The 20935-nt window shown below is 40.7% G+C and overlaps 1 protein-coding gene across 2 annotated transcripts in view; it reads left to right on the top strand.

Moving 5' to 3' along the window:
- The window catches only part of LOC137252556 (piggyBac transposable element-derived protein 4-like), a 371343-nt gene that overhangs the window by 332855 nt on the left and 17553 nt on the right, over positions 1 to 20935 (top strand). The window lies entirely within an intron of this gene.

Below are 20935 nucleotides of genomic sequence, written 5' to 3' on the forward strand. Positions count from 1 at the left end.
CGTCCTGCATCTAATAAAAAACCAAAATCAAGTCTATGTAGTTAAAGCTGCGTGTTTGAAATTATATTTGGTATGTTGATACATATGTATGGATATCTATGGATGCACATGTACATTAGGGGGGTCCTTAATAAAATCAAAGGAACGCCCTTTTTCAGTCCTATCCATCCAAATAGTACTTTTATGGCCAAAGATTCACATATAAATCTTGGTCTCTATTGGAGACGTTTAGGCGTGGCGCAGGTCAAAGTCAAAGCTTTGACCACCCAATAAATCACTACTTAGCAGCCTCCGAACGAGACCAAAATTTACATGTAATACCTTTGGCTATAGCAATATCGATACAAAAAATATATTCTGTGCTTCTTAAGCTATAATCTGAACTTTGAGCCTTTAGCTGTCTCCAAGCGCAAAATGTATGCGTTATAACGTTAGCCGTGGTATAACCACTGAAAAAATGGTAATTTTTATTTCTAAAGGATCTCCCTAACGCATATACATATTCCCAACAAAAAATGGTAAGAAGTAATGTTAGCGCTGTCACCGCTGCTTATATAAGTGACTAATGAACCTTACAATAAGGCAATCACACTCCGAAGACCACCGTCGTATCGATGGTACACCGTAACGAAGGTCCTAAGTGCAAGTTCTTTGCAAGACTTGCCTTTCATCATTAATAAGCATATTTTGATTGTTTGGGCCCAGTCATCCTTCTTAGTCATAAATGACGATTGGAAATATCAATAGAAAACATCCCCCAACAGGTTCTCTCGACTATGTCGAATATGTGACGATAGCAATGCTTTCTGGGCATGAGCGCCTGCCTTCATTCGTTCAGCACAATCTAGCCATCAAAGCCGTCGAGCTGTTCTGTTAGCATAAAGACACACACATTAGAGCGTGCCTTATTTCGTTGAGAGAGCACTTTACTTTTGTATTGCCTTCTTTGTTCAAAGTTGTAAAAAGTCTCGTGAAAAGGAGTCGCACTGTCTGAAGCATCCTTTGGTTTAAATCACTTGGAGAAGTAATTGCCAATCCTTACGAAGCTGATGGTTTTAGTAAATGTTATTGGGCAATGCTGTATAAGCTTTGCAGGGAACTCAAAGCAGCATGTAGACGACTTCTTTCAAAGGTAGGACATTCTTGAAGTAAGGTAAGAACTTTTCTGAGCTAGTAGTTCATTGTGCGTACATCGCTAAACGAAATAGTGAACATTTTCATCAATTAGGTTAAGAAGGTGCGAACTGATACCTCGACGGCCACCGAATCATCGAGTTTCCAAGTACTCATGAGCCCTCGAGCTTAGTTCACGTAAACCAGCTTAATTAATCATACTTGCACGCTCTACCTTTTGTGAGCACATCATCCATCATAATACACCACATTCGTCGATTTTGCGTACGCACTGGCTCCACCATCCAGTGAGAGTGAGAGGGATAGAGGGTAAAAAGAATAAGATGGAGGTGAAGAGTAGAGATGAAAACTATATGGAGACTTTTGAAATAAATGAAAGTGCAAGTTCTAGAAGATGGAATAAAATCGAGAGGAAAAGTGAAAAAAAGATATTGGAGCAAAATGAGAAGGAGTGGGATAGGAAGAAAAAAGGTAACGAAAATGACATGGAGAGGGAGAAGTGGAAAAGAGAACTTAAGGGAGATTGCGAGCTGAAGGGAGAAGGAAAAGATGGGAAGAGAGAAAAAGGCAAGGGAAGGGATGTACGAAAATTTTCCAAATATATTAGCGCCAAAGTTCGAGGCAAACAACGCCTGCGGATTCCGCTATAGAGTTGGTTCATTTTCAGACAGCCGTCATTTTGTCACTACAACTAAAATATTAATTTAAATCACAGCGACAGCTTCGCAGTTATCGCTGCGACTGACTATGACAGCGTCTGCGTTCCTTTTGCAATTACGGTCACCAGTAATGGGAATCACAAATTTATTCAGAGGTCTCGCCCCAAAGAAAGAAGCCGACAAAGAGCCCGTGATTTGTGCCACTACTTAATAAAAGTAAATGTCAGATTAAATTAAAAGTAATTGTAAGCGTCACAGCTTGCTGCTTGCTTACTTCGCAGTGGATTCACGTATTTATGAATTCGTGCTGTCGCAGCTAATTTTGCTGCAGTGACATGAGCTGTGATTGCGAACTGCGATTTACATCATATTGCTCTTCTATCACTGTTTAGTGAAATCTATACTTGAGCGCGTTAGTTCGTTCAAAGCTGAAATACGGCCTTACCGATTGTAATAATTTTTTCTCTGTTATTTCCGATCTGATTCAGGTATCATTTACGGCAAAAATTTTTTTTAAAAAACCTAAATTGAAAACTATTTTGGCTAATACTCAAAAAATTGTATTCAATTGGACAAAGTGTTCATTTATGGCAAAAAAATTTGAAAATCCGCAATTTATAAAAATTTAGCTAATTGAACTAATTTGGCTGTTTTTATACCTGCTGTTACACCCGCTTCGTATATGTAACATTTCTGGGACTGTGACTGGGACATGGGCTTGGGATGGGACTTGGGAAAAAAGGATAAAGAAGAGAAAGAAGAACTAGAGAGAAGAGAAAAGAGGTAAGGAGAAAGAGATGGAGTTATACGAAGATAGAGAGATATGGGTAGATGAAGCGGAAAAGAAGTGAGGGAAAGACGGAGAGGGAGAGAAAGAGAAAGGCAGAGGGAAGAGTGAATAAAAATATAAGCAAAAGGGGGGGGGGGCTGAGGGGAAGGGAGAGTAAGAGGTAAAAACTGCTTACAATTTATGCAGATAGACCAAAGCTAGGGCAGAGTAGCGCCTGCCGGATTTACTTGTTTACGTAAAAAAATCGCTGCGATTGAGAAGATACAGTTACAAATCACGTACAAATTCTTCCGAATTTAGGTAGCTGTTAAAAAACAAAAAATAATAAAATTTCTCTGTTTAAGTGACTTAAACTATGAACATTTTTCGTTCGTTTGTTTCATTAGCCATTGAGTGTGTTTGTAATTCTCAACTGGTTAGTGAAATATTCTAAAGACATAGTTTACATTTTTTATCCCAAAGCGGTGTTTTTCAAAGCAAAACAAGGTGGCTCAACCCGCAGCCAATACCTTGGAGCCCCCTGTGCCGCCCCCAATGAATAAATACAAGGTGTAACAGGTACATAGCGACCTCCCTCTCTAAAAATAATAACATAACATACAGTCCACAAAAATAACAAATAATAACAAAAAAACTATTCGCCCGTCGAATCACCAAATCTTTACTTTTTTATATTTTTACATTCTAGTGTTTAAACTCCCGGCAACATTTACCATTCCACTTTACTCAGCATCAACATAAGTCACCCTTAATATTCATGCAGATTTGATTGTATACTTTCGAAATTGTTGTAACATATTCCAAATTTTATATAGCACATAAATATACATATGCACATTCATAAATCAAAATTGACTAGGCAAGCAAACGCTTTACAACAACAATATTGATATATACGCTGCATTAGTAACTAACAATGCAACAAATTCTCTGTTTCAAGGTCATGTCCTTGAAAAAATTCAACGAAACAAAATATATATGCAAATAATTCAGAAGCAAAAAGGCTTAGGCCATGCATATAATTATTGCAATAGTATAAAATAAATCAAATTTAAGTACATATCGCTCATTTATTTCAATAGTGTCATAACTCAAAAAACACAATTTTCCAGGAGCGCCATTCAAAGATTTTAACTGCCATATGTTGCGCATATAAAGGCACATTTTCATTTTTATAGCACGTGGTAAATTTTTAACTGACCACAAAGATTTTTTTATACAACATTGATCATGATATTGAGTACGTTTATATGTTATTAACTCAAAAGTCATGTTTTTTGAGTTATGACACTATTGAAGTAAATGAGCGATATGTACATATATGTGTACGTACAAACATATGTATATGTATATATGGTTTTATAATCTATACAACACGTATATACGTAGGTACAAACATACAACATTGAATATTTCGCACTAATGTGACAACGTACATAATTGGGTGGTTAAAGCAAAGGGCGTATTCCATATTTGCTTTGGGGTGGTAAATAATAAAAAACAAGTAAGGAAGTCTAAGTTCGGGTGAACCCGAACATTACATACCCAGCTGTACACTTGAAATGCTGTTGTTGTTTGTTTTGTGTGCTTAATAGTGTTATAAGGCTGCACAATAATACATACTAGTATCGCCTGTGGTCGAAATTCGACCAACGTGTATTTTTTTCAACTCAGTCTATGCATCAAGTGTTGGAAATATAGCAGACTGGTCTAACCTACTTAACTTCTTCTGTAAAATTTTGAATTTTATCTAAGACTTTGTACTTTTTGATTGTATTTTCTTAAATTTTCTACAAACTTTTCACATGTAATTATAACGTTTTGGTATGGAGCTCCTTAAACAAAAATATAAAAATTATGTAAAATGAAATGAAATTGACGTAGAATTATGGTGAAATTACTTGAAATTAAGTGAAGTGAACAAACAGTTCCATATAAAAACACAATAAGTGCACTTAGACTTTTTTCCGAGTTTTAATGTGATCATTGTGGAAATATGAAGATTCTAATCTTCGGATAGAGCACTTACATAATTTGTCCAAAGATGGCGCGCTTTTGTGCAAGAAAGTAAATATCGATATTTTGAGAGATTGTTGGATTTACAAAAAACTTTTTCTATTAATTATAAACAAATAGAGTAATATTTGTTAACAAAAATAGGCCTATACACTACGGCTGATCTATACGAATCGATTCATATCACTTTTATATGATTTTACGTATGCTAACTATGCGAAACCGCCTGTCAATTGTTTGTATGGAAATTTTGTTAGCGTATTAATATATAGATAGTGGGTAATATACTGCCTATGCAATACGGCCGCTATGATGCCGGTTGCCGTTTTGACCTAAAATCAAAAATGTTTTTGGGATATTTTTTTGTTTCGTTTAATATACAACGTGAAACTTTCCGATTTTAACAAGTTGCATTTAAATAATAATAATAAACCAATTTGACATAAGAGAATATATAATAAAATAAAATAAGAAATAAAATAAATTAGCATAAAAGGCAATATAAAAAATTTAATGTTATATTTTTGTAACTTTTTTTTTTGTTCATTATAAGACATACTTTATCTAAAATTACGATTAAATCTGCAAATGCAAAAACATTTTGGGGCAAATTTGCCATTAATTGTTATAAATAAATTAGTTAGTTTCAACAAAAGTTAACTCATTATTTGCGATTTCATGTTTTTTTGTAAACAACTAAAATAAAAAACAAAGAATCTGTTAAATAAAGACTTACGTATTTACGTGTAAGTGAAATTTGCCACAAAAAATGGCCAGGTCAGAAATTAATTCTATTTAAGATTTTTTGGTACGCTACAAATTATTTTGGACCAATTATTTAGGATTTTGGTAGAGGCTATTATAGGTAAGTGGCAACAATGGGAAACCATGTTTTAATCTTTCACCGTGTAGCGCGTGCGCTTATGTAGGTTTGTGTCTTAGAGCACTTGCGCGCTTTTGTGCAAGAAAGTAAATATCCATATTTGGAGAGATTGTTGGATTTACAAAAAACTTTTTCTTGTGTCTTAGAGCACTTACATAATTTGTCCAAAGATGGCGCGCTTTTGTGCAAGAAAGTAAATATCCAAATTTGGAGAGATTGTTGGATTTACAAAAAACTTTTTCTATTAATTATAGACAAATAGAGTAATATTTGTTAACAAAAATAGGCCTATGCACTGCGGCTGATCTATACGAATCGATTAATATCACTTTTATATGATTTTACGTACGCTAACTTTGCGAAACCGCCTGTCAATTGTTTGTATGGACAAATTGTTAGCGTATTAATATATACATATTGTTCTATTCTGAACTAATTTTTCTTCGAGTTATGACTCCCGAAACATAGAAAGGGGCGGTGCCACGCCAATTTTTTTAAATTTGAAGTTTTTCCTATTTATTGTTATAAATCCGCTTGGGAAATGAAATACCATTGATAAAAAGCTCTTTTTTGCAAAAATGTAGCTTATTTTATTGGTCCACGACCCTATTAAAAATCTCTTATATAAAAGTGGGCGTGGTCCTTAACCTGTTGCGTTAATTTTTATTACGATAGGTTTCACGAATTTTGATTTATGATTAATAATATTTGTAAAATTTATTTTATCACAAGTGGGCGGTGCTACGCCCATTTTCATTTTTTTTTTTTTTAATTTTTATCAAGAGTTTCAATATCAGTTCACACGCCATATTTCAGCATTCTAGGTGTATTATTTAATAAATAATCAGATTATTTGTGTTTTCCAAAATGTTATATATATAAAAAAGTGGGCGTGGTTATCATCCGATTTCGCTCACCAATCTATTCTGGGCCCAGATAAGCTCGTGTACCAAATTTGGTGAACCTATCTCAATATTTACTCAAGTTATCGTTTAACGGACAGATGAACGGACGGACGTGCGGACGGACATGGCTAAATCAAATTTTTTTCGATACTGATGATTTTGATATATGGAAGTCTATATCTATAGCGATTCCTTTATACCTTTACAAACAACCGTTATCCAATCAAAGTTATAATAATAATACCCTGTGCACAAGTACAGCTGGGTATAAAAATTCATTAGTTTTTACTAAATACGCAATATTTTTATAACCACCACCTTTTTGTGTTTGCACGTGATAAGTAGTAAATGTACACACATATGTATGTTATGATATATTTATACATATATATCCCGATTATTTTGTAATTGACGTGGTTCAGTCTCGGAGTGCGTTTCGCTTCAAACCCGGTCATATTAAATCGTTCCCGGGATGGCCGAGCGATGGTGCTTGTTACCGGGACGTAACGGATCTATGTATATTCGGCAAAGAACCATCAACGTCGATAACATTCCGTCGGGGAATATCTTTATCGCTACAACAACAACAATAACAGGTTAGGGGAAGATATGTTAGGTGGTAGCTGCCCTGATAAGGATAGCTCACTTGGACAACACGAAGGTCCGTTATGATACCACATACACCAAAAATAACGGTGACTTAGATCTAGCTACTTAGAGAATCGTTGGGTAGCAACGATAAAGCTCCGAATGATACCGATCTCAACTTTGGATATATCCTCGGGAGATTCAAGTGAGTCGCGACCGAAGTACTTTCGCCAAATTCTAGCAAAAGCAGGACAATCAAGCATAAAGTGATTTGGTGATTCCACCTCATCATCCTCCATACAGCTGCAGCAGGATGGAGTTTCCAGTATATTGAGACGTACCGCATGGATACCCATGGGACAGTGCCCTGTCAAAACCCCAATGACCATTGATAGGTGAGCCTTAGTGAACCCAATTATTTCAGCAGACCTCCTACCATCCACTTTTGGCCAGAAAGATCTTGCTACCCTGCAAGCCGTGGTATCCGCCCAACGTTTGCTGAGCTAATTCGACGCCCAGCTATGGAGGAGCAATCCACAGGTGGCCAGCGGGATCCCGAAATCCATACAGCCATCTTCATCCGGTTCAGTAGTACCGATTCGGGCTAAGAGACCCGCTTGACAGTTACCCGGGATATCACTATGGCCCGGGACCCAGATAATCTTAATTGTAAAATAATTCGATGCAATCGCAAGCGAGGTCCCAGACCACCGTCGATCGCACTGTAGTTGAGCTCAAGGCCTTGATAGCCGCTTGGCTATCAGAGTAGATGTTAAATTCCTTAACCGAGGTAACACTGGATAGCATTCCATCCACCGCATCCTTAATCGCAGCAATTTCCGCTTGGAATACACTGCAGTGATCAGCCAACTTAAACTTGCGGCTTAAATTTAGCTCTTGACAAAAGACCCCCCACCAACCTTTCCATCCAGCTTTGAGCCATCCGTGAACAAGTTAACCGGTCCCATGCCCCAGATAATTCCTCTTCCCCAATCCTCTTTGTCTGGAATAACTGGGGTGAAGGTTGTATAGGGAGCAGTTATCGGCATACAGTAGTCCGTTCTGTCCGGGATGAAGTCGAAACTGGTAAGAAGGCTAGAGTGTCCGCGGTCAGAAAGTCTATATCCTATATCACGAAGCCTGACCAACGACCTTGCCGCGGCCGCCTTTCCCGCAATATCTACTGGGTATATGTCCAGCATGACGTTCAGTGCCAAGGTAGGTGTTGTTCTGAGAGCGCCACTGATACCGATCAGCGCCGTCCGTTGCACTGACACTAACATTTTGGAGGTGCTCGCTGTGTCCAGTGCTTTCCACCAGACCAGCACCCCATATAGCAGAATCGGTTTGACCACCATCTCATAAAGCCAGTGTACTATTCTTGGCGAGAGTCCCCATCTCTTTCCGATAGCTCCTCTGCAGCAGTACAAGGCAATGGCGGCCTTCCTTGCCCGATCTTCCACATTGGGTCTCCAGGACAGTTTCTTGTCCAAAACAATCCCCAAATATTTAACCCTATCAGAAAGTACCAACGGTACCCCTCCAATCGAGGGAGTTCTGAAATCGGGCATCTTATATCTTCTTGTGAAAAGGACCAATTCCGTTTTTCCCGGGTTGACCGCCAATCCACATGATTCAGCCCACCTAGCCACAGTATCCAGGTAGCCCTGAAGAACATCGCGCGGGGCGCCCAGAAATTTGCCTCTGACTAGGATAGCGAGGTCATCTGCATAGGCAACCACCCGACAACCATTGGCTTCCAGCTCCACAAGAAGCTCGTTGACTACCACAACCCAGAGGAGAGGAGATAGGACACCCCCCTGTGGCGTGCCCCTGCACACCTTCCTCTTAATTATGGCCCCTCCCCACTCCGCTGCGACAATTCTGCCGCATAGAAGTTTGCTAATAAATTCAACCAGAGCCGCCTCGACTCCTAAACCCACCAGAGCTCTTTCGATTGCCCCCGGTAAGACATTGTTAAAAGCTCCCTCGATGTCTAGAAAGGCACCCAGAGCATACTCTTTGTGTTCTAGGGACCCCTCTATTTGCTTTACAATCGAATGGAGAGCCGTTTCCGTCGATCTGCCCTTGCAGTACGCATGCTGTGAAGCCGACAGTAACCCCCGAGGTATCCTTTCCCGTAGGTACAGGTCAATCAACCGCTCAAACGTCGTAAGAAGAAACGACGAGAGACTGATTGGCCTGAAATGCTTAGGTGATACATGAGAGCTTCTGCCGGCGTTCGGAATGAAAATAACCCTAACCGTGTGCAAAGACTTCGGGATATAGTTAAGCCTGAGGCAGTTAGTATATATGATGGCCAACCAGCGGCAGGAAATCCCCAAAGTCCTTTGAAGCTGCGCAGGAATGATTCCATCCGGGCCCGGAGACTTATAGGGCTTGAACAACCCTATAGCCCAGGTTATTTGACTTTCCCGTATTGGAATGGCAGGCACTTCTGCATGGCCAACGACCGCCGACCATGCAGGCGAAGATCCCTGCGCAACTGGGACATCGGGAAAATGATTGTCCAGTAAAAGCCTCAGGGACTCCTCGCTACTCATCGACCAGTCCCCACCATCATCTCTCAGATACCCCCAGAGGAGCGGGGTTCCTAGAGAGTATTTTTCTAAATCTCGCGGATTCATTGCAGCCTTCTACGTTTTCGCAGAAGCTTCGCCATGCATCTCGCTTGGCTATCCTTATTTCATATTTATAAATCCCCAGACTCACCTTATAGAGCTCCCAGTCCGAGGGTAATTTACTCCTCCTGGCTCTGTTGAAGAGCCGCCGACTGGACGCTCTTAGGTCGTCAAGAGAATCCGACCACCAGGGCGGCTTGCCCTTCCCTCTTTAAGTTTTCAATGGACAGGACAGCTGAAAGGCGCTATTGCTTGCCGAGGTGAAGTTTTCCACCAGAACGTCTATCTCAGATTCGGACAGGCCCGAACTAATGATAGGCACCGCAGGCAGTAGCTCTTCCAGCTTCCTACAATACAAGTCCCAGTTAGTACTTTTAGGGTTCCTAAAAGATATTTTACCGGGACGTTCTTCGTTCACTGAGAACTGAATATATCGGTGATCAGAGAAGGAGTGCTCATTGAGAACCCTCCATCCAGATATCCGACCTTCCAGTTCTCTACTAACCAGGTTGAGGTCCAGGACCTCCTCCCTTACCGCAGTAATAAAAGTCGGGTCATTCCCCCTATTACATATACAAAGTCCCTCATCTACAATAAAAGTAAATAAAGACTCACCTCTAGTGTTGGTATCCGAGCTTCCCCAAATGCTATGATAGGCATTAGCATCGGCACCGATGATCACGCCAACACCTCTCCGCCTTGCTTCAGCGGTGATTTCACCCAGTATCGCAGGTGGTGGTCCCACTACGTCCCCGTGGGGCATGTACGCTGAGACCACCCACATTTCATTACTTCCTCGCTCGAGGCAGACCGTGGTTACGTCAGCATTGCTGAAATTAGAGAGAATAAAAGCTTTAATCTCTTTTTTAACAAGCACACAGGATCTAGGCCTACTTGCCTCCCCATGCACTAAGGTGTTGAATTTTCCAGTCCTTAATCCAGAAATCTTACTGCCGTTACTACTCAGCCACGGCTCCTGGACAAGGACTATATCCACTCCGCCTTTTTCAAGGCAGAGCAACAAATTTGCGGAAGCCGCCTTAGAGTACTGAAGATTGATTTGACGGATTTCCATCAAAAGCCCTCTTCTTCCGCACCCCATCCTTGGCGGATTCGTATTAGTCTTGTCCATTCTAAAAAAGTCCCCCTTCAAGGCCGCTATCCGGAGCCGATTGTGTAGTCGCCCTTTAACGGTCTCGTGGTTATCTATGCTACGCAGGGAGGCCACGCGAGGGTTAACGCATTACCTTATGAGTAATGCGTTCAGAGCCAGACCGGACGCGAAGCGGGAAAATCTTCAACCGCACCTACACCACCAACTTAACGGCGACGGAGCCGGGACATGGGCAGGTGCAGCATTAGCCTACCAGCCATTTCGGTAGGGTTTCACCCCGACCTACTAAAGTGGCAGAATACCGCACCTACCAGCCCAAAGTCATCAAGTCAAAATGTAATGTGAAATCAAAGTCCTAAAACAGTCCAGTACCGATCTTGACTCTTAAAGAGTCCTCCCTCCCCTGAGCTCGGCACAGTGACTCAGGGGGTGCGGGTTTTATCGAGTTGTCCTCTCTAGATCCGCCATTATAAGTAGAAGCAGGGGCACCTCGTGCAGGACGTGATAACTAATCACGCGTGACATTCGTCACTATGGCCGGTCTAAGACTGATATCAGTACCTGATCCAGAGCCTGAAACCACTTATGATATCCAAGCCAAGTATCTTAGCCCCCAACAACAATAACAACATGAACCCAAATACCAAATTTTATATGATGGCTTCTACCCTCCATTACCAAACCAAATAAGGGAAGCAATATTCCGCTTCAATTCCGGAAAACGAAGCACCTCGGAATAACGGATTGGCAGTTGAGCTGTACAAAAATAGAGATGTAAAGTTGGTTTAGTTTATGCAGATTATAAACATATGAACGCAGGCCTTCTAATTGGCGTATAGGCTTCTAGGCTCGCTGTTTTTTCGACACGTAAAATCTAGATCAACGGCGTCTTTTTGTTACCTTTCTTCCACCGGGAATGAATTTTTCGGTCATTAAGCTAGATGGATAACACTACGGACTCAATCAGTCTATGTGAGGTCCTCATGGACCGGTTAGTTCAAGCTAGATGGATAGGTGATATTAAGAAGTCTTCTTTCGCGATAATTGCTGCGATATCCGTGGTTACCTCTTTTTTGGATTAGATAGAGTTCGTTCCTCTTCCCCTGAGAAGCAAACAAACCATGAGGCGAGCATAGCGTCGTTCCTTTGTGCACATTGATTTTATTGAAAAAACGACGACCATGAGCATTTCGTAGTTTGTTTTATACTGATATTTTTGTGCTGCCTAATGAGATGCAGCCTTAGCAATGAACTACTTACATACGTAAGTTAGATCAGACAGCTGATTCCTAATCAAACTAATCTGAACTTAAATCGTCCGAGGCTTGTTGTTGCTTCTCTTTGGAGTGTGGTTTGACGTGGCGGGTGCCAAGCCCAGCGCACAGCCCGCTCAGTGGGGGTGAAAATATTACTTGCACGTTTATATAGCGAGCCGCTTGATCCAAGACAGACGCCCGCTTGCAGCCGCACTAGTGGTGGACAGATGCTGCTGATGAAAGATCCCCTGGCTAGCCTTTAAACCGATTATGTCAGAGTAGCCTAGCCAGGTTGTCGCCTTCTTACATTAGCTCAACAGATGTTTAGTGGCTACCCAGAGGATACTTGGCCGCAAGCGACCGGAAGTAGTGAGCTGTTTGAACCGCAAGCCAAAGAATCGCTCTTGCCATTCCCAGGTGAATGGCGATCAGAAGCTTTCCCCACTTTCGGGTGGACTTCTACACACGGATCCACCCTCCCTTTTTAAGGCCGGGGAAAACTCCTGATAGAACGAAAACCTTGTAACTGATGTTCAGAAAGGACTTAGATTATGGAGGGAACACTTCTCTGCTCTCCTAAATAGAGACAGCGATTTACCGCACAGGGATGACGAACCCGATCCCGCGATCGATGGTGATGGAACAAATGTCCGCCCACCCGATTATGACGAAGTCAGAATAGCAATAACCATATCGAAACACAACCAGGCCGCGGGCGCTGATGGATTGCCTGCGGAGCTATTCAAATAGGGCGGCGAGGAGTTGGTATGGCGCATGCATCAGCTTCTTCGCAAAATATAGGCGGACGAGTGCATGCCCGACGATTGCAATCTAAGTGTTCTTTGCCCAGTCCACAAGATGGGGTATACTGCAAACTGCACAAACTGTCGTGGAATCAGTCTTCTTAATTAATATCGCATAAAGGTCCTGTTAAGTGTATTGTGCGAAAGATTGAAGCGCACCGTGAATCGGCTGATTGGACCTTTTCAGCGCGGCTTCAGACTTGGTAAATCTACCATCGACCAGATATTCACAATGCGCCAAATCTTGGAAAAACCCGCGAAAAAAGAATCGACACACATCACCTCTTCGTCGATTTTAAAGCCACCTTCGATAGCACGAAAAGGAGCTCCCTATATACCGCTATGTCTGAATTTGGTTTCCCCGAAAATCTTATACGGCTGTGCAAAATGACGTTGAGCAACACCATCAGCTCAGTCAGAATTGGAAAGGACCTTTCCGAGCCGTTTGAAACTAAACGAGATTTCAGACAGGGTGACCCCCTATCGTGCGATTTCTTTAATTTGATGCTGGATAAAATTAAACTAGCTGCAGAACTTAACCGCTCTGGAATAATATTCTATAAAAGCGTGCAGTTACTGGCATAGATGACATTGATATCATCGGCCTAAACACCCGGACCGTTAGTTCTGCTTACTCAAAACTGGATAAAGAAGCGGTAAAGATGGGTTTGATGGTGCATGAGGACAAAATGAAGGACCTGCCGTCATCGAGCAAAGAGTCAGCGCATATGCGCCTTGGCAACCACGCTACTGTTGGCAGCCATAATTTCGAAATAGTAAAAGACTTTGTTTATTTGGGAACCAGCATCAACACTAGCAACATCAGCACTGAAATCCAGCGAAGAATCACTCTTGCCAATAAATGCTACTTTGGACTAAGTAGGCAATTGAAAAGTAAAGCGCTCTCTCGACAAACGAAAGTCATACTCTACAAGTCACTTATCGTACCCATCCTGCTATATGGTGCAGAAGCATGGACCATGACAACATCAGATGAAGCAGCTCTGGTTGCGTTCGAGAGAAAAGTTCTTCGAAAGATTTATGGACCTCTACGCGTTGGCAATGGCGAGTACCGAAGAAGATTTAACGATGAGCTGTACGAGCTACACGCAGACATCAACATAGTCCAGCGAATTAACCCGCAGTGACTGCGCTGGCTAGGCCATGTTATGCGAATGAAAGATGACGCTACGGCCAAGAAAGTGTTGCTATCGGAATCCGCCTATGGAAGCAGAGGTAGAGGGCGGCCCCCACTCCATTGGAAGGACCAGGTGGAAAACGAATTAAACTCCCTTGGTGTGACCAATTGGTGCCGGTTGGCAGAGAGAAGGAGCGACTGGTGCGCCTTGTTGGACGGCCATAACCGTTTAAACGGTTAAGCGGCAATTAAGTAAATAAGTAAGAACTTAAATCGTCTCTAACAGAATTGGAATTAGAATGGATTTCGTCGGAAATATGTAACGAGCATCGCAATTGTGGCAATTTTTATAGCCTTTCAAGTGATAATTTACTATGCGGCACTAAATCTATATATGCATGTACATCCCATATTATTTTTAATATGGAGGCCTATTGCACATAACAATCTGTGTATGTATATAATATGAAGCTCCCAGCTAAATTTATAAATAAAACTGTTGCACATTCAAATATACTCGTATAAATATTGTCCCCACTTGTTTGGAACAATTTAATCAAATATCTGGTCGTAGTCAAATAACACTATACAACATCAATTCTCCAACAGACCGTGGTTTGATTTCTAAGCTGGCATTGTTTTTGCTTTTCATGCTGGTTCCCAAATAGACGCGATCCTTGTCTCGAATTCAGCATACTCCAGTAATTGTACGCTCTTATAATAGACTGTACCACCACGGTTTAGCTCTGCAGCTAGAATTATCTTCTCCAGCATTATGTTAAATAAATGGCACGAAAGGGAGTCGACTTGTCTCAAACCTCGTTTAGTTTCTAATGGCTCGGAGAGGTACTTCCCAATCCTTACGGAGACAGAACCTTATTAGCTTTGCAGGGAGCATAAATTTAGACACAACAGCGTACAATCAGCTTTTTTTCGCGGTATTAAAGGCTGCATTGGAAGCAGACGAAAGGATATTGAGTGTCGAATTGAGTGTCTTCTCCAGGATCTGGCAAATTGTGATGATCTGGTCGATAGTAGACTTACCATGTCTGAAGCCGCACTGATAAGGTCCAACCAGTTTGTTGACTATGGGCTTCAGTCTTTCGCACAGTACGCTAGATAGAACCTTATAGCGTGAAGTTGGCCCAGAGAAAAGTATTAGCAACAGTAATGTCCTGCCCGAACTTTGGTATATCTAGTTCTTTTTTTTAAGAATTTTCAGTGTTTAACTCTCGCTGTCCGTCTCTTTTTCTTTTTCTCTCCCTATCCAACTCAGTCAGCCTCGTCCTATCCCTCTTACTTACTTACTTAATTGGCGCTTAACCGTTTAAACGGTTATGGCTGTCCAACAAGGTGCACCAGTCGCTCCTCCTTTCTGCCAACCGTCGCCAATTGGTCACACCAAGGTAGTTTAAATCGCTTTCCACCTGGTCCTTCCAACGGAGTGGGAGCCGCCCTCTACCTCTGCTTCCATAAGCGGGTTCAGATAGAAACACTTTATTGACCGGAGCGTCATATTTCATTCGCATAACATGGCCTAGCCAGCGCAGCCGCTGCGTTTTAATTCGCTGGACTATGTTGATGTCTGTGTGTAGCTCGCACAGCTCAACGTTAAATCTTCTGCGGCACTCGCCATCGCCAACGCGTAGAGGTCCATAAATCTTTCGAAGAACTTTTCTCTCGAACGCTCCCAGAGCCACTTCATCTGATGTTGTTATGGTCCATGCTTCTGTGTATGATAAGTGACTTGTAGAGTATGATTTTAGTTTGCCTAGAAAGGACTTTACTTTTCAATTCCCTACCTAGTCCAAAGTAGCATTTATTGGCAAGATTGATTCTTCGCTGGAATTTAGATCTAATGTTGTTGCTAGTGTTGAAGCTGGTTTCCAAATAAATGAAGTCTTTTACTATTTCGAAATTATGGCTGCCAACAGTAGCGTGGTTGCCAAGGCGCATATGCGCTGACTCTTTGCTCGATGACAGCAGGTACTTCGTTTTGTCCTCATTCACCATCAAACCCATCTTTACCGCTTCTTTTTCCAGTTTTGAGTAAGCAAAACTAACGGCCCGGGTGTTTAGGCCGATGATATCAATGTCGTCAGCATATGCCAGCAATTGCACCCTTTTATAGAAGATTGTTCCAGAGCGGTTAAGTTCTGTCTGCTAGTAAAATTGTCTTCCCAATTCAGACTGAGCTGATGGTGTTGCTCAACGTCATTTTGCCCAGCCGTATAAGTTTTGCCGGGAAACCAAATTCAGACATAGCGGCATATAGGCAGCTCCTTTTCGTGCTGTCGAAGGTGGCTTTAAAATCGACGAAGACGTGATGAGTGTCGATTCTTTTTTCGCGGGGTTTTCCAAGATTTGGCGCATTGCGAAAATCTGGTCGATGGTAGATTTACCTGGTCTGAAGCCGCACTAATACGGTCCAATCAGTTGATTCACGGTGGGCTCAATCTTTCGCACAATACACTTGACAGAACCTTATATGCGATATTAAGAAGGCTGGTTCCGCGATAGTTGGTGTAGTTTGCAGTATCCCCTTTCTGGTGGACTAGGCAAAGAACACTTAGATTCCAATCGTCGGGCATGCACTCGTGCGCCCATATTTTGCTAAGAAGCTGATGCATGTGCCTCACCAACTCCTCGTCGCCGTATTTGAATAGCTCCGCAGGCAATCCATCAGAGCCCACGGCCTTGTTGTTTTTCAATCTGGTTATTGCTATTCTGACTTCGTAATAATCAGGTGGGGGGACATTTATTCCATCATCATCGATTGCGGGATCGGGTTCATCATCTCTGAGCGTAAATCGTTGTCTCCATTTAGTAGTGCAGAGAAGTGTTCCCTCGATAATCTAAGTAATCTCTGGACATCAGTTACAAGGTCGCCGTTTCCATTCTTACAGGGGTTTTCCCCGGTCTTAAAACCTTCCGTCTGTCGCCGAATTTTTTGGTAAAATTTTCGGGCGTTATTCCTGGTGGCTAGCAGCTCAAGCTCCTCGCACTCACGCATTTCTGCCTCTGCTTTTTTGTCCTATGCCTCACATTCTCGAAATACAGACAATAAGCTAAGTACGTCCATTATTTTAAGCAAATCTTATCATAATTTCGGTCGCTACTTTTGCGCAAACTTCACCTCAGTAATTCCCTCAAGAGGGTGGGATTCGTCTGGTGCGTGGACCAATTTAATTGGTTCAGGGATGCCACCTGTGGTTCTGCACTACTTCTCTGCCGAGATTATTGGGATCTCCGAGGCTCAACTTAAATTATCGATCATCACGAGTTCAGAAAACTTAAGGATTGCGTAAAATTTACCACTTGATGTGATATATACAATGCGAGACATTTACAGAGCTAAATAATGGGTCAAAGACATATTTTGAAATTAACAAAAAATATTGTATAAGGCCGTGACTACGAGGTTCGTCTATATCTTTAACCCTAAAACGACCGCCGAGTTACCGGGGTGATTTTTTCATATTCTCCCCTCAAAAAAAACAAATTTTTAATACATTTTTTTTTAACCCATGTTCCGTAACATCCTAACCTACTGAATTTTAAGTAGAAAAAATACAAAATAAGGTTTTATAATTTTAGTCATAGACAACTGTAACGGGTTGAACACTTTTATTCTTTTTCTTGCAGTCCCCGGGTGACTGCGTCGGCCAAAATGTGTTGTAAAACTCGTCGGCCGTTTTAGGGTTAAGAGCAAATAAACAAATTTTATACTTGCTGGTCTAAAAGTAAGTTATATAGAAATTATCTGTACAGAGTTGCCTTTCTGAGAAATGCCTTGGTTAATATGTTGTTCACATCCAAATTTGTTGTACTGTGTAATATGGCATCGATATATCTTCCAGTGAATCTACATAAACATATACATACATATATGTAATAAATCCATACATCTGTGGGAAGCAAGCCTCTGCAAGAATTATAGGGTATTCCGCAATGTACTTTGTCATAACCTTATAACGTCGTAAACCTTGCTCGGACAGCAGGGATACGTCTCAGTTCCAGTCGGAAATAAGCATATTTGAAATGAAAGTGTCACATTAGTCAAATCAGACCGACATAAACGAGTTTAAAAAAGGTAGTAGCAAATATCATCACTTCCTTCTAAATCATACGATAAGTTGGCGCAACACATCAAACTATCCCAAATGCTATCCCTGTGATATCGCATCCTATCACACGAACCATAAAATATGACATCATATCAGAACAAATATGCCTGCGGCGCACAGTGTAACTTTTTTCACTTTTAGGATGCCAAAATTAATAACAGCCAAACCAATGGAGCAATTCATTTGAAATTTTTCAGTGTGGTTGCAGATACCTAAATCTGATTTGAGAATAAAAATGGGCGTGATCCGCCCACTTATTCTCCTTGCACTCATATAAGGTGAAATTTCACATAATCATATTTTCTACTTTACAAGCATTTTCCAGTGGCAATATAAATAAAAATTGTTTATATTTCTTAACTGTAGCTAAGCGGCTTTTGATTAATATTTAAAAAATTTTATTTTCAAATTCAAACACATCATAGGTACATATATTTGTAAAAACTGAATCGAAATACATACTTATAAATAAAAAGTGATATTCAGCCCAATCACGCATTCCATCGTAGACTGTTTTTTCGGGAAAGTTACGAAATTGCTTTCATGCAATTCGACCGTGTTTTCGAACTTCTCCGAAAGTAATAAGTAAATTCGAAATTCGTACAGTGGCATCACTGAAATCATTCGGAATGTAAACTTTTGACGTTTATTTGAAAATTTCTACGACAAGTTCTTACCAACGAAACGCGAAAAATATTTAAAACAAACAGCCCAATCACGCAATCCATCGTAGCAATGTTACGAATTCAAATGTTACGAATCCCGAAAAAACCGTCTACGATGGATTGCGTGATTAAGCTGATTTTAACGGGTATAAAGTAAGTCGGAGTCAATATCGTCGACATGCTCTGGTTCAGATAATAAGCCAACAACTTCACTCGTTAATGCTCGCCGCTTTGACCTAGGGGTTTTCCGCAAACTGTTTATGAACGGGTCTGACGATATTAGCAATCTGTGCAGCAAATCCAAGTTACTACAAATTCTTGACTTTTTTGTGGTGAAAAGTTCGCGATAGTTCCTTGCATCTTTGCTTCTGGACTCTTGAGCTCCTTCCGAAAGTTGAGCAATAGGAAGAATAGCAGACAAGATTATGCTTTTTCCATGAAACAGAATTTTATGTACACTCACTGGCATATTGTACCAAGCATATTCCGATAAATATAGTACCCTTGTCTCTGTCACATAGTGGTCAAAAGCTTCAGAATTTATTTGAAACCCACATCCTATGTATGAAACCTTTTCAAAAGATTGATGTTTATGCCGGTTATGTCTGATGTTATTTCAGGATCTCCAAAGAATCTTCTCGCAGTGTTGTCACCATTTGTGTTGCCTGTTTTTTGCTTTGGAATATCAATCAAAAGACCAACTTCTTTCCTGAATCTATTTCGGACATGTTCTTTCTTCTTTTTCATCTTTTCCTCATTTTCTTCCCCCTCATACACCAGGTCTTCATTTCCATTTGATAAGCGATGTGTAGCATATATTCCATTCATCGTATCCAAGAAAGTAAAGGGGAAATAACGAAAGCAAGCATGCTTTTGTCAACATTTTGCTCTGACAGGGCTTGCATAATTTTCATATCTTTTGGAGAAGCCACACATATGTAGCACTTTTGCGATGATGTATATGCCGACAGAGCGCTAGGTAGATGTTTATGTGATGTATACATACATATGTATATTCCCGAAGCACTCAATTGCTTAGAAGTATCACCCATAATAGACGACCCTCAGGTAGGCGTGCATACATAACATAAGTTGATGGGATAAGTGCACAACTCGTTAACTATGGACAAACTCATATGACAAACAATGAAGGCTATTCAGTGCACAAGTTTCCTTTTTCTGGGTTTTTACCATTTCAGGTATAACTGTCTTTTTTGGGATCTAGTATTGCAGACTTGAATTGAGGGCATTCCATTGTTAGGTCACTGTGCTTCATACGTGAAAGGGCATAGAGACATTAAGTTGGCGATTACAAAGAAAAACGCAAAATTTCGCAATGGTTTGTTTTCTTTTTTTATCTGAAACTATATAAATTTCCTTTAAAGTGTATGTATTCGTTCAATGGAATTGGGCGGAATCAGGCAAGTTTTATTCTATTGAAAACGAAAATTTTTCTAAGCTTACCAAACTTTTAGTGGCTGTCTAAAAAAAAAAAAAAAAAATTAAATTTAAATGCCTACGTGGCTGAGACTTACCAATGCTATTATAAACTACCCAAGTATGTTAAATAAAATAGTTTGAAGTCAAAACAGTAATCGAAAAATCCACCACGTGGCCACAAAGTTGGTCAACAATTTTGGAATGTGAAATGATTTTTACACTTGTTTCAATTATCCAAGTTTCATAATCAGGGCTGTCATGGAATCTAAGTCGGTTTTATGTTTTGTCGGAATTACAAACCAATATTGATTTAAATTGGTCATAAAACCGTATTGGTTTTGCTCTTTTCGAATTTAAATAAAAGCGATGTTCGAATCAGCTGTTTTGCGACGCACCGGCAATTTTGATGTTAATTTTTTTTTGCAAAATTTTATAAAATAGTTGTTTTGTGCATTTAAACAGAAATAAACAAATTTATTGACATCAAAATGGCATCAGCAGTTGTAGCATATATATTATTGGAAGAAGAAAGTTGCGAGTGGGTCAAAAGGAACATTTTGAGAGATCGCAGCAATACATTTAAGTTGCCAGAGACCTCGTAATTAAAAATATTTCTTAATGTGGGTTTCTAAATATTTATAGTGTATTTGCAGTTACATTGCATACTATCGCATAAACAAAGAGGCTTTCTGAATGGTATTGGACACCACTGAAGGACGCTTAACTGGCTCGAAAGTTCTGCCAGTGCTGCAACTAGCAGCTACATACGTTACGA

The sequence above is a fragment of the Eurosta solidaginis genome, chromosome 1 (assembly GCF_040869045.1).
Source record: "Eurosta solidaginis isolate ZX-2024a chromosome 1, ASM4086904v1, whole genome shotgun sequence".
Taxonomy (NCBI): domain Eukaryota; kingdom Metazoa; phylum Arthropoda; class Insecta; order Diptera; family Tephritidae; genus Eurosta; species Eurosta solidaginis.